This window comes from Ursus americanus, chromosome 3 (genome assembly GCF_024610735.1).
Source record: "Ursus americanus isolate L20-20 chromosome 3, mUrsAme1.1.p, whole genome shotgun sequence".
In the NCBI taxonomy this organism is placed as follows: domain Eukaryota; kingdom Metazoa; phylum Chordata; class Mammalia; order Carnivora; family Ursidae; genus Ursus; species Ursus americanus.
In genome coordinates, this window is record NC_142129.1 from 49943058 (window position 1) to 49955182 (window position 12125).

The following is a 12125-nucleotide window of genomic DNA, read 5'->3' on the forward strand; positions in this document are numbered from 1 at the left end:
AATCATCGTTAAGACAACCGAAACAAAAGGGCGGCCAGCCGAGTCTGGGCTCATACACACACAAACACAGCCCACGTCCTTCTGCAGGAAAAATTATGTACCTGAGCTCCTTAACTGTAGCAATGAAAAGAAAGACATTTAAGAGAAGAAAAACCCTAGATAAAAGATGGCTGAAAATAGCAGTCACACAAAGCAGTGGAGCTGCTTAGAATACTAAAAGCAAAAACCAAGTCAACAATAATTACCAACATAAAAAGGTTAGCTTTATTCTCTTCTCAGGTTTCACATATCCGTGCTGCACACTAGTATTTTGACTCGAAGGAGTTTACTGAGGGAAAGTCAAATCGGCTATTACCTTTACAATCATCCGGTTTAATTTTAAAAATGTTTTTGGTTAAGAGAGAAAACAAGGTTAAGGGGCTGTTGGTACAGTTCTTATTACAATCTGGAACAATGAAGGTAGAATAGACTGGGAGGCACCTAATTTCTACCTTCACACCAGCCGGGGTCACATCTGTGGGCAGAGAGCGTGACTGCTAAGAAGGTGTGTGGGGAGCCCATCTTCAATAGCAGCTCAGCAGCAGCCTGGGGAACCCCCAGCTATCGCCGTGGGAATCAGTTCTCCTCAGTCAGAGTGAGCTGAGTCCCTGCTGTGTTTTCAGTATAGGGAGAGATGCTTTTAAGAAGGAATATGAAAGACCTAGAGACTCAGTCCCTGCACCAAAATGCTTCGCCGATTACTTCCTTTGGGAGCTGAGTCCTCTGCAGTAGGACGTTTGTTCCAACAGCCTAGTTTACAAGATATACATGTAAACAAATTTCCATTTTTTAAGTGTTCTGGTATGACTGGCTTATTAAATTAGCCAGCCAAATCAGCTTACTAAACTAAAGAAAGTTAGTGTTTTGGGGAGCAAGTTTTGAGGCAGAAATGGGGAGGAAGGGAGAGCAAGATGCTTAAAATGACCTTTCAAATACGGTACGTCTATATAATGAAGTACTACGCAGCTATAAAAAAGAATGAGGTTGTTCTCAACGTATTGGTAGGCAAAACTCCGTAGTATATATTGTTGAGTAAAAAAATAAAACAAAACAAAAACACACAGCTGTTTTTATAGTATACCACCATTTGTGGAAAGAGGTAAAAATAAGACTATATATGTGTGTATATATATGTGTGTGTTATTTTACTTGCATAAGACATACTGGAATAATATATAAAAACTAATAAAAATGATAGCTCAGGGGAGCAGGACAGGGTATGATGGGGCAAGGAAAGGCATAGAAGGAGGTAGGGTAGAAGTAAGACTTCTTAATGTATTTTTGCTATATTGTTTTGATTTTTGAACCAGCTAATATATTAGCTATTCAAATATATAAATAATGTAAATAAAACACAAAACAATTAATAAATAAACCATTCCTCTTTGCCATCTACTGAAATCCTTTTTGCCCTTTAAGACCTGACTCAGAAGTTACCACACTGATTTATTCATTACTAAACATTAAAAACCACCGTGTGTTAGGTGCTATGCCAGGTGCCCGCCATCCCCACCTGGGGATGTCCTGGTGAGGGGGGGACACACATCTCTGCCTGCAGGACACTGGCAGCTCGTCTGGGAGCCAGACCACTAAGCCGACAACCTGGTGTGGAAGGAGAAGACTCTGGGAATTTCCTGTATCCTCGCACTCTTGGCCTCCCAACCCTAAAACACCAACCTCTGGGCTCCCAAACATGGTGGCTCCCTCCTGACTTAGGATCACCACGTGTTTCTCAGGTCTGCCTCTTCTGACCCGTGAGTTCCCGTGAGGTAAGAGCCTTCACATAGACATCTCCAGGGCCTCATGGCCCAGGCACCTAGTGAATGCTGTTTGAATGAATGGATTGATGAGAGGCTTCTCAGAATGGGCAGCAAGAAGAGATTGGGTGCCCCAGAGGGAAGGAAGGAGGGCTTCTAGTGATGGCAGTGACTGCCAAAGCTTCGAGAGGAATGGGAGGCTAGAGCACGATCGAGGCTTGCATCATCTTAGTCAGGACTAAACAGGAATAGGTTAACCTACTCAATCACTGCCCAGGAGATGGGTCCCTTCCTGAAACCCAAACACATCGGCCCAGAACTCATCAGACTTTGGATCTAGACTGCTGGGCTGATAGAGTCCAGGCAAAACTGCCTGTGTATCTCCCCCCTTAACAAGTTCTCTTAGATCACCACTGCTCACTGTCTGGGGACATGAAGATCACCAAATATTATAAATACAGATGCGGTCAAGTTCACACTGCATAGTATGAAATACCAAGAAACTGAAATTCAGACCAACAGACAGTACCATTACTTATCTTAGAGATTTACCTACAGCACTCTGCCTGAAAGATTCTTAACTTAATCAATTTCAAATCCAAGCCCCTGGTTTTCAAAAGTGGCAACTTAAATCATTTACTGAAAAGTCAAACATTTGTTCACATTTTGTGTCTTTCTTAGTTACGGATTGCTTTCTGGGGTCCATTTTAAAAGCAATTTGCTATGATTTAGCCTCTGGACTCCTATTCACAGCAGCAGGTGTCAGGCGGATAAAGCTCCGGCTTGGTCATCAAAGCCAACCCTATACTTGCAAGGTGGTTCCTGCATGGTAAGCATTTATTTGTGTGACTTTGACTGTCATGCCGATTCACAGAGAGAGGCTGGCCAATGAGGACGGTCTTCCCTCCTGCTTTTAATTACTGTAGTCCCAGAGATGAATGAAAGTCCCTGGTGAGTGGACACAAAGAGCCAGAATCAGCAAGGGAAGGTTACCTGAACTGTCAGCTTCGTCTTTGGATCTGATAAGCCTCAGGCCAAGTTGAAAAGACAGTCACCAAGTTTGGTCAGCAACCTGGGGGCCGCCAGCATCAGCATTAAGCTAATGAGACAGAGATAAATTAAAACCGCTTTCAGGATCAACAGCTGTCCTAGGGCCTCCTTCTCCCAACTGGCTTTACGTTTTCCAGGGGCTGCTGCAGGTACAGATCTGGGAGGAAAGAGAAAATGAGATTTCACTGAAGAGGGAGTCCTGACAGAGTGGGTCAACTCAGAAGTTGCCTCTGTGTTCCCAAATTCCATATGAGAGCAGAGGGACAGTAACAGAGCCGAGACAATAGGAGGGAGAATTGATCCCAAACAGAGAAGAATAAATTAGGAAACTGGGAAACACAGCTGTACGATGTACAGAAAACTTATACAAGGTAAAAATAAGAATGATCTAATAGGAAATGAATAAAGTAAGGGATGGAAAAAGGCAGTAAAGGACACACATAGGTGGTTTAGAATGGATGAGGGGATGCAGAATTGGACAAAAGGCATTGTAAACAGAAAAAGAGATGGAGAATTTATATACCATTTTTATATATTTAATATATATAATTTATACATATATGTATATTTATAATACATGTATTTGCATATATAAATATATATTTAATAAATACGTTTTAATAAACAGTATAGCTTTTTATATAATATATAAATATTAATTTCTTTAGTAAATATGAAATATATTTATATATTAATATATGAAATAAGTAATATAAAGTCACTATAATAAAAAGAACATGCAAAATATAGAAAATTAAAATCCTCTATAATTTCCACCTACATACCTTCCTTCAAATAGCCACTGCTAGCAGTTTGATGAATATTCTGCAGCTTTTCCCTTGTTTTCAGCATGTATGCAAGTGTAGGTATTACCATGTGGAGATAGATTAGGGGAAGTGAGAGCAGGCAGAACACTTGAGAGGTGATTTTGACACTGCCAGGGCCTCACCAGATCCTCTGGAGGCCTTCTGCCAACCATTCATAAGCAGGCTCACGGCTCTGGCACCTGGGCCAGAGGGCAATCCTTTGCTTTGAGAGCCTGTGGGTGGTTCGTGGAGCAGGATGGAAATTCTGGAGAGCTAATGCTCCAGGAGTGAACTTTATCCATGTGGGATGGGCATTGGAGTATAAATATCCAGCTTCCTCTCCCCTCAGGGGGACCATCTTGAGGTGTGTTTCACATAGTGTCTCAGAGTGTCTCTGATGGCATTCAGCTCTGATCGCCCCCAGTGGTAACCAGCACAGCAATGCACAATTTATTATATATCCTTTCTTCCCTGTCTTGCTTTCCCACTTCCAAAACAAAACAAAATAAAACAAAAAACCCAAATTGATTTGTACCCAAATCCTTGCCTCAGGATCTGCTTTGGAGAAAATTCAAGCTGAGATTGAACAGAGGGCAACAGCGGGGGGCATGGGGAGGTGGGCAGGTCTGTGATATCCTTAGGAGGCAGAGTGAACATGACTTACCCATGCAAAGGGCAAAAAGAGGGAGTGAGGAAGAAGGGCATGCCACAGCTGGACTGATAAATAAATTTCCACCTGGTTTTGAAAAAAGAATAATTTATGACATTATAGTTCAACTCTATAGTTTAGATGGAGTGAATGAAAAGCTAAGAGAATGGATAATAGAATGAAAATCTAGACGTAGAAGGAATTTAGGCTCAAGAATATGGGGAGAGAAAGTATAAAATGAGAAAACAGTAAAAAGCTCATGAGAATTAACTGCAGGGATAGGAAAATGGGAGAAAAGTGACAGAATGAATCAGGTAATGCATAAAACGAGGTGAAGAATGGACAAGGAGTGAGGAAATATAGCAAATGAGATGGGGGATAAAGTAGTCAATGAGAGAAAAGATTCCACAGTAAATTAGAGATGTTCATTTTATGGGCAAGGAAATGAGGGAATGGAAAGGAATAGTAATAAAATTAATCATGGCAACCAACACTGTGGGAAAACAGATAATGAATGAATAAGCGGGCAGAAAGAATGGATGAAGGATTGAGAAAATGAAAAAAAAAAAAGAAAAAAAGATGGCCCCAAATGATTGAGTGATTGAGACCATGAAAATGGCAGTAGACAAAGAATGGGCAGCCCTAAAGATGGAAATAAGATTAAATTAAGGAATGAAGGAACATCCAAGGAGAAATTAGTAGACTGAGAAAAAAAGACATTTGCTGTGAAGAAATGAAAAGAAGGAATGGATACTTCTTTCCAAACTTTAATCAAAACCTTTCGTAAAGTGCTGAAGTTTTCTCCTGGAGCTGCCTGCTGCTTCTCCCTCCAGCTGGATCCAGATGGCTGGCTAGCCCTGAGGGAGAGAAGAGCCAGGAATTGTGGAGACAGTGAGGAACAGCAGCCAGGGAACTACAAAAATCACTGAACTGCAGAGATGCAGCCAAAGATAATGTCCACGTACAGGTCCTCCAATAAAGATAAAACCCTAAAACTTATACTTGACTACATCATTTTCATTTGTCTGAACTTATTTAAAGTCAACATGTTTTCTTCCCTCATATTAATTAGTCTTGCTGTTATAATTATGTAATTTAATACTGTATTATTAAATAATGTAATAATTACATGGTGGTAGATTGCTAAAGGTCTCCACAAATCTTTTCAGCTTGGCACACAACCATCCACCTAACTAAAGACAGCATTTCCCAGCCTCCCTTGCTACTAGGTGTGGCCATGTGACTATCCGGACCAATAGGCTGTGAGCAGAATTGAATTATACCTCTACTGAGTCTTGGCTTCAAAAGAACTGGCTATAAATTCCACTTTCTTTCTTCATTCCTGCTGGCTAAGAGATAGTGAAAGTGGGAGCGATTGCCACTTCAACCCAGCAAGGAAGCCACATGGTGTGAGGGTGGCAGACAGAGCAGAGCCAAGCCAAGTAGAGCATTTCTACCTAATCTGTTCCACATGTTTCTAGACTTTATGTGAGAGGCAAAGTGTCTTAAGTGACTATATTTTGAGGTTTCATTGTTATATCAGCTAACCCAGTACTCTAACTAATGCATTAACTGATCTTGGAACTTAAAGATACCACTGTCTGCTTATTAACATGGCACCACACACACACACACACACACACACACACACACACACACACACATACACATGGTACTATTCTAGAAGTAGAAATGGACTTATTCATATTCTCGTGGGATCTTTCTCATGGCCATTAACACATGTTTAAACTTATAACTAATTTTCTCACTTTCTCTATTTCAGGAAGACTGACCCAGATCAAGAGTGAGGACTGTGTGCCCAAAACAGCATAGTTGGGCTATGTGCTCTAAACCTTGAGGGAATCTGCCTTATGTAGTGAAATGGCATGAGGGGCCAAGAGAGGTGTTTAAGACTTAAGAACAGGGATTTCAGAGCTAAGCAGTCAGGGTTCTTAGCTCCACCACTTACTAACTTTGTGACCCTGAGAAATGACTGACTTCAGTGCCTCAGTTTCATCATCTGTAGAAGGGGATGATAGTGCCACCTCACAGACGTGCTGGGAATAACCTCAAGTAACATGTGTAAAGCACTTAACAGTGTGGGACATAGTAAGCACATGTGCTTTCTATGATTGCTTTTGTTATTATTATTAGCATTTTATCATCTCCAGAATTGTTCGTAGAGCAGCGTGGGCTGGTAATATCCTCATTCAACAGATGAAGAAAATGACTTGTTAAAACCCACACTGGTTTCTTAGAAAAAGATCCCAGTCTGCTAGTTTCATGGATGGATAATCTCATTTATTAGAAGTTGAATTTTCCCTCAAGTCTTTATCTTAAAAGATGTCTCCATCACCAAGATGGAGAAACTTTATGTTCCCCCTTCATGTTGTTCCCTAAAATGTTAGCTATAAGCCTCATTATCAACAAGCACTTGTTAAGAGCCTGGGACACAAATACAATTAAGTTAGCTCAAGAAAAGTGAGAGAGACTTAATGTAACTCCCCCATGTCACAGTGAGCGTGTGAAGTTGAGATGAGAACCTTGGCAGTCTGGTTCTGGAATCTCTGTTCTTAACTCTTTTTTTTTTTTTTAAGTAAGCTCTGTGCCCAGCATGGAGTGCAACAGGGGGTTCAAACTCATGCCCATGAGATCAAGACCTGAGCCAAAATCAAGGGTTGGACTTAACCAACTGAGCCACCCAGGCACCCCTCTGTTATTAACTCTTATGCAACCCCTGGATGTCACTTCATGATTTAAATTAAAATGACCCTTGGGGCGCCTGGGTGGCACAGCAGTTAAAGCGTCTGCCTTCAGCTTAGGGTGTGATCCTGGCGTTACGGGATTGAGCCCCACATCAGGCTCCTCCGCTATGAGCCTGTTTCTTCCTCTCCCACTCCCCCTGCTTGTGTTCCTTCTCTTGCTGGCTGTCTCTATCTCTGTCAAATAAATGAATAAAATCTTTAAAAAAAATTAATTAAAATGACCCAGTCCCAGGTTTCACCTTTTATAGCACTAATCCCAGGAGAAGAATTTGATTCGCCCCTATTGGGTCTGATGTCTGCCTATCAGCTGTGGCCACAGGACTGTGTTACTCGCTACACCTTGACTTCCCACACCTAACTGAAGGGAGGCTAGAGTGGAAGTAGTTCCAAGAGAGAGCTTTAAGCCCACAGCCACCTCCAAACCTATCTTCTAGGGGTAAAATGTGCAAAGGAAACTTAGATTTGTGATTAAATAAGACAGTAAATTGACCTGTGCGTGGGAATAGATGAGGGAGAGAGAGACACAAAATTGGCTGTCACCACCATACAGGTAGGTTCACAGAACCCAAAAGAGGAGATGACAAGGCTTAGAAAGAGAATATGGAGAATATAACACTTACAAAACTGCAGTGAACGAGAGAAGACAGTCCAATTAAAGCGACTGAGAGTCATGGTATCAAATGTTCTGGAAAGGTAAAACAAACAAAACAAAACAAAAAACCAACCCTCAAATCTGTGCTCTGAATCTGGCAATTAGAAGGTCTGGCAACTTTCAGGAGACCAAATTAGGGGAAAACAGCCCAACACAGATAGCAAAGGGTTGATCAGAACATTACGGAAGCAAGGAAGTAGGGACAATGAGTGTAACTGCATTTCAAGCCCCACTTGGAAGGAAAGAGAACCATAGGGCAGTAGGTAGAGGGAAAGGGATGCAGGAACAGGGTACTAAAATTTGTTTTTTAGAATAGATCTTGAGCAAGTTTTACAAGCTGAGGAGAAAGAGTCAGTAGAAAAGAAATAGTTGAAGATGAGAGAGGGGTTAATTGATAGAGACATTACCAGAGCAGAGGGAGATGGGATTGATTTTAGGCAGGAAGAGAGCTGCATCTTCTTTTAATTACCTGACAAGTCTCATAGTGTTGATTGATCAAAGTCAAGTTAATGGTAGAAGGTACTGTAGGAGTCCCAAATATTGTGGTTCTGCAGTTGACCCTTAAACAACACAGGGGTTAAGGCACCTCTGCACAGTCGAAAATCTGTGTATAACTCTTGACCCCCACCGCCCAAAATTTAACTACTAATAGCCTATGGTCGACAAGAAGACTTACTGGTAGCATAAGCAGTCAATTAACACATATTGTGTTTGTTATATTCATTATATATTATATTCTTCCAATTAAATGAGCTAGAGAAAAGAAGATGTTACTAAGAAAATCATGAAGAAGAGAAAATACATTTATAGTACTGTACTGTATTTATTTTAAAAAAATCCATGCACAAGAGGATCTGCGCAGTTCAAACCCATGCTGTTCAAGGGTCAACTATACATATATATATATATCTCATACATATGTATGTATGCATGTATGTATGTATTTTTAAAAAGCATGCTGGCTGCTTCTTGCAAACTGGATTCTGGGAAGTGGAAAGTGGAAGCAGATTGTAATATCCCCTATGTCCTTAAAAATCAGAATTCTCTGTATTTTAAAAAGGAATTGCAGCTAGAAGAGTTCATACTAATACTCCCAACTCAGATTGAGGACTACAAAGCTTCTACATAATTGTCTCCACCTCCCGCTGATTGGATGGTTGTTCTCTGTAGAAACACAAGGTGAAGGCTTCTGAATTCTGGCATTTGTGGAGCCCTCAGAGGAAGTGCCAGCTCCACGCCTGATCACCCTAAAATGAAGCCTGCCAGTCAATAACCTGATTCATAACAGGCTCTTATTAAGTTCAAGGCCTCATCCTTCAAAATTAATGGATAACCAAGAATTATGAGACATCTAAGGAAAGCCTGCAACAGGAAAGAAAGGGAGCAAGAAAAACACAGGGGAAAATAACACAAGAACACATAATTCAAGAAATAAAACAGAACTTAGAGGAGAATAATCATCCTTAGAGACATTTGAGACGCTATTGCATCATTAAAAACCCACAGAATGCAATGAACAAGGAATCAATAACATTTTAAACATATAAAGTCTTGCAAGTTTACATCCCACAGCATTTGTCTTAGGAAAGTACTTGAGGGGATGCTCCAGAACAAACAGAAGAAAAACCAAGAAGGAGGAAGCTGCACTGAAACCTCAAGTAGGCTCAGTGGTGCGGCAAGAACTGAAGCCCAGGAGTTTGGATTCCAACCATGAAATGGGCAAGACATGTTCATCTTAGAACCCAGTGTGAAGCCCCGATGACAGCGACTGGCACCCCCGGCTCCCCTCCTATACAGGGCTGAAAAGCAGAGGGCCTGCAGTTTTAGGGCCCCCGACCAAGCAGATGCCTTACTCTGGTACTGGGACCATAGAACTATCAGCCTCCATGAGAGAGAGGGACACTGTGCGGTGGGGGAGGGGGTGCTCACCCACACAGCTGAATATGCTTCACTGAAGCAGAGTCATCTTTCCCACCCCAGGTAGTATCTTTCCAGTCCTTGAAGCCTGGCTGGTGTTTGTGGTCTGTGCTCTGACAATAGTAGATCCAGCCCAGGGAGGAATGAAGGGAGAGGCCAGTAAGATAGCTGTCGCTGCCCTAAGGAGCAAGCAGCCCAGTTTCTAACAGGAGAACGAAGAACTCCAGGGGAGAGGGGGCTCAGGGGAAAATGAGCATCCAAGACAAGGTGGCGTTACTTAAGAAGATGATAAAGAAGACACCATGAACAACAAAGAGGCGTGGGGAACGCTTACAAGTGATGCCTTAATGACCAGGAACGTATGGAGCACCTGCTTTAGACAGGGCACTATTCTAAACGGTAACTTCTATTCGCTCTCTAATCTTCATAATGATTCACAGATGCATACCATTATTATTTCCATTTTATAGATGATGACCCTGAGGCACAGAGAAGATTAATAAGAATTTGCCCAGAGCCCACAGTCAGTAAGCAGCAGAGCCAGCATTAGCCCCTGGCAGCGCGGCTCTGGCCCCTGGTGTTCAAGCTACTGCCTGGGACAGGAAGTACACTCAGGTGCACGACCTGGCTCTGCTGTGAACAGTATCTACTTAAACACAACAATGAAACACTGTTTATAGATTTTCATCTTTTAGTATCAACTATAAACTAACTCCCCAAATCGTTATGTTTTTAGAACATAATATTCTGGCAATATACAATTAAAGTAGGAGTGGCAAAGTTGAGAAATGGGAAAGTCGGGGACGAGAGGGGAGGAAAAGGGTAGGCGGGCTGATATCCTCATTGTACAAAATAGGGAGTTGAGAGGTACCCTCTGTAATTCATTTGCATGTTTATTGTTCGTCTCCTCAAAACTCTGATGCATATGGAGACCTCGTCTAGCTCGTTCACTGCTATGTTCCCAGCCCTTATGAGAGTGCAAGGCACATGCCAGGCACTCACAGATGCTTGTGGAATGATAGATGGATGAAAGAGAGAAAGGGAGAGAGAAAAAAGAAAAAGAAAGAAAGGAAGGAGGGAAGGAGGGAGGGACGGAGGAAGGAAGGAAGGAAGGAAGGAAATCTAGAGAATCGCATATTTAAATTTACAAAGGTAATGCTAGAATAATGCTAGAATTTATTGGGAGGGTATGAATATTGCAAGTCACCTAAATCTTTATCTACCACAGCTTACAGTCAGTAAACAATATCTACATTTGATAAATTAGGACATAGTGATACAGGAGTATTATTCAGAAAAATGACATAAATACAAAGGAACTAAAACCAAGAAAATTTATAAGTGTTAAAAGTGCTGGTTTTGGACAGAGGATGGAGCTATTGAAAGGATAGACTGGTGATGGGTAGTAAGGAGGGCATGTATTGCATGGTGCACTGGGTGTTATACGCAACTAATGAATCATCGAACTTTACACCAGAAACCAGGGGTGTAATGTATGGTGACTAACATAATATAATAAAAAAACATTAAAATAAAAAAAAGAAAGGTAGAGCGGAGATGATTGATTCATTATAAGCCCATTCATGTTCTTTTTTCTCTATGTGCATGTATTAGTCTGATTTAAAATTTAGAAACAAGTTATATAAAAACTTATGAAGTTTATATACATATATATAAACTTTTCATTTGAGGACAGTTTTAGATTTACAGAAAAATTGCGAAGACAGTACAGAGAGTTCCCATAAATCCCGCACTTTATCTGCCCTTTTACTTATATCTTGGGATTATTATGGTACATTTGTTACAATTAATGGACCAATATTGACAGAGCATTTTAAGCCAAAGCCCACATTTATTCAGACTTCTTAGTTTCTACCTAACGTTTTCTTTCTGTTCCAGGATCCCATGCAGGATACCACATTGCCTGTAGTAGCCATGTCTCCTGCTGCTCTTGGCTGCGTTTGTTTCTCAGAATTTCCTTGTTTTTGATGACCTTGAAGAATACTGGTAGGGTATTTTGCGGAATGTCCCTCAATTATGATTTCTGGTATTTTTCTCATGATCCAATCAAGTTATGACTTTGGGGGATGAAGATCACAGAGGTAAAGTGCCATTCTCATGCGTATCAGGCGAATGTGCTATCAATATAACTTATCACTGTCGATGTTGACCTACTTCACCTGGCTGAGGTAGTGCTGCCAGCTTTCTCCACTGTAAAGTTGCTTTCCCCCTCCTTTTCATGAAGCACTCTTTGGAAGCAAGTAATTGTGCTCCCCCCACACCTAAGGAATGGGAAATTATGCTTCACCTCCTCATGGGTGAAGTATCTGCAGAAATTGTTTGGGATTCTTCTGCACAGAATGCTCTTTTAAAAGCACAAATCACAGGGTCCCTGGGTGGCTCAGTCAGTCGGGCATCTGCTTTTGGCTCAGGTCATGATCTCAGGGTCCTGGGATGGAGCCCCATTTCGGGCTCCCTGCTTGGCCGGGA

General features: G+C 41.5%; 1 long non-coding RNA gene across 4 annotated transcripts in view; it reads right to left on the reverse strand.

The window, feature by feature from the left end:
* LOC123789166 (uncharacterized) overlaps positions 1-12125 on the reverse strand; it is a 248153-nt gene that overhangs the window by 130495 nt on the left and 105533 nt on the right. For all 4 annotated transcript variants that reach the window (XR_015723932.1, XR_015723933.1, XR_006778698.2 and 1 more), the window contains exon 3: positions 2790-3003. This is a non-coding gene — a long non-coding RNA (uncharacterized LOC123789166). The remainder of the gene's footprint in view (positions 1-2789; positions 3004-12125) is intronic.